A 5,677-nucleotide genomic window follows, 5' to 3' on the forward strand; every position below is an offset into this window, starting at 1 on the left:
TTTCTTTCGTAAAATTATGATTTTTCTTTAAATTGTAAATAATGTATATGTTCTTTTGATTGATTGCAATTCAGTAGGCATCGCCATGTAAATATGATTTTTTTTGTTTTTGGTAAGTGTTATTCAATCGATTGAACGATTTTTGTTCAATCAATTGAATAACAACTTTTTGTATTTTTGTTGTTCAGACGATTGAACAATTGTTGTTCAATCGATGGAACAACACTTTCGCATTTTTTTCTTTTTTCAATTTTGTTATTCAAACGATTGAACGATTGTTGTTCAATCGATTGATGGTGAGCTCCAGTATTGTAGCAATAATGCTACAACTCCTGGGGCTTCCTGTCTCTTAATTTTATCAACCCGGTAGTTCGTACAAACTTGGAAGCGACGGTGCTGTATGCACAAGTACTAGCTCTTGTCGCAGCTGTCACTTGGTCAGCTGGCACAAGTCCGCTAGGGCTCAAGCCAACTTCTATAGGCTCTCAGAAGAAGCTTGCTAATTGATGGACGAAAGCTAATCTCAAAGGAAAGCTACTCTACTTGACAAAAATGAACTGAAAGCAAACCAAAGCATGTAAACCTAGGAAACCCTAATTTGACTAGTCTAACCTCTACAATGCAAAGAATGTAAATGCAACTTCTACCAATGCTGTCATTACCTCTAATAAATGAAAATTCATGGATCTAAACTACTTGCATCATGAAAGATGTGTTTTTGTATTTTTCCTTTAAGTATGTGGAATGATTGTGATCTTGTGCTAACTAGGGTTTGGTTGTGCAGATGGGATGGAGAAGGAAGGAAAGCGTGGGACAGGTTAGGGAGGCTAGGAGAGGTCCCTAGGGATCCTTAGCACCCATCCACAGAGGTTCCTCGCATTCAGATGCTCAGCAACCGAGAGAGTGGCCTCCTACAGGATGGCTGTGGAGGATCCTACAGGATACTCTGTTTTCTACAGGATGTTTACAAATGGCTACAGGATGACCTACCGTGAGTGTTTGAAGTGATGGAGGAGTAATGGAATGGTAGGGGGAGATGCGTAAGGTAGGAATAAGGCTGGTGATGGCTGTAGAAGTGGAAAATCAGATGAGGGAAGAGTGTATGCAATGGTTTGATGATTGGAAGGATGGAACCAACGAAAGTTGAAGGAGATGGAGCTATGTGGGAAATGAGAGAGTTGGAGGGTAAATGAGTGAGACAGAGGTTAAATAGAACTTGAGGAGGTGATGAAAATGATAGAGATGCCCTGCACAATGCTCATTTAAACGAATCAATGAATTCTTGCAAACAAACCAAGTCCTAGCTAACTTAATCTAATTGTCAATGAAATAAATGAACAACAGCTTTGTTTGGAAAGAGAACAATGTACTTCACGTGAGAAAGAGCATTCCAAAAGATCTAAATGCATAACAAACTCCTACCAATCGATTCTAAGCATAAAAAGCTACGTTACCCATCAAAACCAACTACCATAACAAAGCAAGATCTAAAGAGCAGATTTTTATTATGAGAATGCAGCAAAGGCACATAAATATAAACAAGGGAGGTACTGGGCGCTTGAGATGGGCCCAACCCCAAGAACTACAGCCTCCCAAGAGAGATTTAGAGCTGGTGCAAAGCTGGATCCATCTTTATTAATCAAGAAATGAAAAGTACATCAAAATTGTCCATAAGGAGAGCTTGAGCATGAGCTGAAAGCAAAGCTAGTCTATTGCATAAAAATTGAATTACAAAATGGCTAACTAATGGCTAAAACAAAATGACTAACTAGCTAAACGAATTGACTACCAACTAGCTAAAAAAATGACTAACCACTAGCTAACCAAAATGAGGCCCCAAGCCTTCTTATTTATACAATTTGAGGACCCAACAGTCCTCCTAAAAGTTAGGGACTTGGCTGCCCAAGACTTGGAGTTAACAACAGTCCAACTTGACTTGCTTGGCTGCCCTTGTGCTCATTAATTTGGTGGCCTTTGAACTCCGATCTGATGGTGGAGAATTCGAGTTAAGGGTCCATAAATGAGGGGGACACCTTCCTACAAATCCTCTAGCTTGTTCTCCACGAATTTGGCTGCCAAGTGCTCATTAAGACCTTCAATTTTGTCTCCAAGTTGACCAACAAGGCTACACAAAGCACCCATTAGACTTGTTGGCATAATGACTAACCAAATTCACTCTATTAACATAAAAATAATCAAAAACATGCAATAAACAAATGAGAATGGTGGATTAAGTCAAATTAGGAAGTTGAATGAGCCCAAATAATTGTACATTGTTGGGGCTCATCATCACCCCCCTACTGAAAGTGTTGCTCATCCTCTGAGCAACCAAATCTCTCCCCTTGTCTTTGATGGCCCTGGTGACGTCCTTGGCTAGCATCTTGGCCGATTTCTCCTTTGGCTTCCCTCTTTTCAAACTTTCCTGTAGAAACTGTTCGCTGGCTTCCTGTAGAAACAGTCTGCTAGCTTCCTGTAGAAACAGTCTGCTAGCTTCAATGAACTGCCCGAGAATAGATATTGCATGCCGAAGCTAGATGGGAAGCACTGTTTTTCCATTGGTTAACCTTGATTCATGTTTCTGTTCCTGACATGACAATACTTTCCGACTGTGGCAGCTTTCTTTGCTTCATAAAATGCTTACTGCAATAGCAAATATAATAACAGATTTGTATCCCACAGCCAACCCAAATATAACATTAGTTGCTACTTCCAGTCCTGCATGAATCGGCAACATCTAGGACAGGGCTGTAAGCATTACTAGTGCAGTATTTAGTGACAAAACCAATAACAAGGCTAGACCACAAACCAATAGCACCACAAAAGAAAAGCTCCCAGTTCTTTACAACCTTCTGGGCACCAAAATTGAAGATAGTGAAGGATGAAGGCAATGCAACTAGGCTTATAGCAACAATGCCAATAGACATCACTACTATGGAGATAATACGTTGCTTTTTCAATGCAGGCTCAATTTCCTTCACAGCCTTGATCTCAAATATGTTAGTTGCAAACAGAGTCGTGATTAAGCAAGCAATGATACCCATTGAACTAATAAGCAAGGGATAACACATGGCAGTAAGATCATGAGAGTTTTCAAATGATGATATGGATGCAACAACCAGAGCTGCACAGGAAGATTCAGTCATAGGACCCAAATAGATCTGATCCCATACCAGCGATATCTCCAACATTGTCACCAACATTATCAGCAATGACAGCTGGGTTGCGTGGATCGTCTTCAGGAATGTTCCTCTCAACCTTGCCAACAAGATCAACACCTACATCTGCTGCTTTGGTGCAAATACCACCACCTACGCTGCCAAACAGAGCCATGGAAGAACCGCCAAGACCAAATTTGAAGATGTTGAAATAAGTTTTGCTAACCATTTCATATATTTTTCTTCAAGATGTTCTGCTAATTTTCGTTTATCTCCATCTTGAGACAAGACAAACAATAGTTCCACAGCATGAGCTCGCATTTCAGAGTACGTAACTTTGCAAAAAGGGAAGCAATACCTGAATTTGAATACACTTCGAGTGAATCATGATCATTGCAACAATTTCGGAGAGAAATAAAACAATCATCAAATGAGTTGATGATAGAGAACCAATTAACTGATTGTGCACACTTTAGTTGAGGACGTGGAAAGTGTCGATGAACAGCAGTTCATGAGTTTCAGCCAAGCCGTCTTCAATTTCTCCGTGATTTGTGATGAGGTGGAAAAAACATGTGCGCTAGATTTTTCAAACTGCAGTGATACATGTCTTCTTCTCTCCGTTAATTAATTGACATCCTGTTCACTGGAGTTCAACTACCATTAACTGTGTTTTTTTTAATTTTTCACGTGAATGGCCGATCATGCTGCGTGATTTTTGCCTTGAGCGCTAGAGAAGACAATCGGGTGACCCTTCCTAAATTCGTGGCTTAATTTCACCATCCCACTCATTCATGCAATGTTCAGATTAGATTCATGCAAACAGAGGAATCGAGTTTAGTCACGTACCTGCAAGTTAAACGGCTGATTGTGAAGCGTGTTGCTGCATGCATGTGTTGATCTTCCTTTGCTGCATGTATGGTGGCTTGATTGATGATTTATGGCTGTTTTTTTTCTTGTGCAGGCGTCCTTTGGCCGGATCCAAGCTCCAGACAATTGTTTCCACGTTCAAATCTGCACGTCCAAGCTGCTGTTGCTGCATCTTCACCAAACCAGAACTTGTTTTCGACATTTCTCCCAAACGCCAAAGCGGATCGAGCTGAAACTTGCTGAGCATGTTTCTATCACCATTATGCATCTCCCATAGCAAATTCGTGATCAATGGATGCACGGATTTCGAGAAAAATGGAAAATGGCTGAAGAATTCAGAGGTCGATTTCTCGGAAACCGTGCATCAGAATTGGTTGAAACTGCTTGGGTAGGCTACTATCACCCATGTGCATCTCCCCATGAAACAGTTTTGAAACGGATGCACGGTTATGGAGGAAATGCAAAAATGGCTGATGGTGATGGAGGCTGATTTCTTGGAAACCGTGCACCAGAATTGCATGAAACTGGTCAGGCATGTTGTCATCGACCTTGTACAATCCCCCATAGAAAGGTTTGTCAAATGGATGCATGGTTCTCAAGTTATGGCAAAAACAAATTCTGCTCTATGTGTTTTTGGCTTCAAGGCATTTTGCATGTGTTTGCATGGTATGACAAAATGAATTTTGTTTGTGATGCAGGTATGGAGATGATGGAGGAGGAGTTGGAAGATGGCATGAGGGCTTCTGAACACTTGAGGAAGCTACCATGCTTGCCAAACCGCTTTTTGAAATGCATGCCTAGTTTCCCACAATTTCTACAGGAAGATCCTGTAGAAGCACAATGAGAAGCACAAGGAGGTGAAGAAACGATGGATGAAGGCAAGGGATGGACACACAAGTGCTTGCAGGCCTAACCAATAGATTCCCACCATTAGATTCACTTTTGAGATTGAATTTGGCTCGTCCAAAGGTTCTACAGGATGTTTCCTGTAGAAATTCAGAGCATCCTGTAGAAAACACAGTTTTGAGGAAAGAAGCATAATGACATGAAAAGAATGATGGAAAAGGGGTGAGGAGTGGAAACATAGATGAGTGTAGGCCTCATGGACATATTCCAAGCCTTCAGGTCCTCTTTGGAGATCAATTTGGCTTTTTTGTAAGCTTCCTGTAGAAGATACGAAACTTCCTGTAGAAGGCACAAAAACTCCTTTGTCTTTGATCTGAGTGCTCCTCCTGTCATGACACGTCCTCCTTTAACCTGCAATGTCATTGCTGCAACATGAACTTATTCAATGGAGATTAGCTTTATTTTTCTTTTTCTTTTTCTCTTTTTTTTGAAAAACAACTAGGGCGCCTCATGGAGGTTTTCACCCTAACTGCCTGCCTTGGGCGCCTCCAAGGGAGGTTTTCACCCAAAGATCTTTTTCTCTTTTATTTTCTTTTCTTTCCAACCCATTGACCGCCTCACGGAGGTTTTCAATCAATGAGCCAATCTAAGGCGCCTCCGAGGGGGTTTTCACCTTAGATTTTTATTTTTCTCTTATTTTCATTTTTTCATTTCTTTTTTCTTCTTTTTTTTTTTTTTTTTTTTTTTCTACCCTACCCTACTTGAAAAACAAAATCATTTTCAAGTATAAGAATACTTCCAATGGAGCC

At 40.6% G+C, this 5,677-nt stretch overlaps 1 pseudogene; it reads right to left on the reverse strand.

Annotated features, from left to right (window-relative positions):
- Nucleotides 1–2,626: 2,626 nt before the first annotated feature.
- On the reverse strand, nt 2,627–3,330 carry LOC149158009 (pyrophosphate-energized vacuolar membrane proton pump 1 pseudogene; annotated as a pseudogene).
- Nucleotides 3,331–5,677: the final 2,347 nt, after the last annotated feature.

The sequence above is a fragment of the Pinus tabuliformis genome, chromosome 5_2 (assembly GCF_031772625.1).
Source record: "Pinus tabuliformis cultivar Carrire ecotype Pingquan chromosome 5_2, CPIR1, whole genome shotgun sequence".
Lineage (NCBI taxonomy): Eukaryota > Viridiplantae > Streptophyta > Pinopsida > Pinales > Pinaceae > Pinus > Pinus tabuliformis.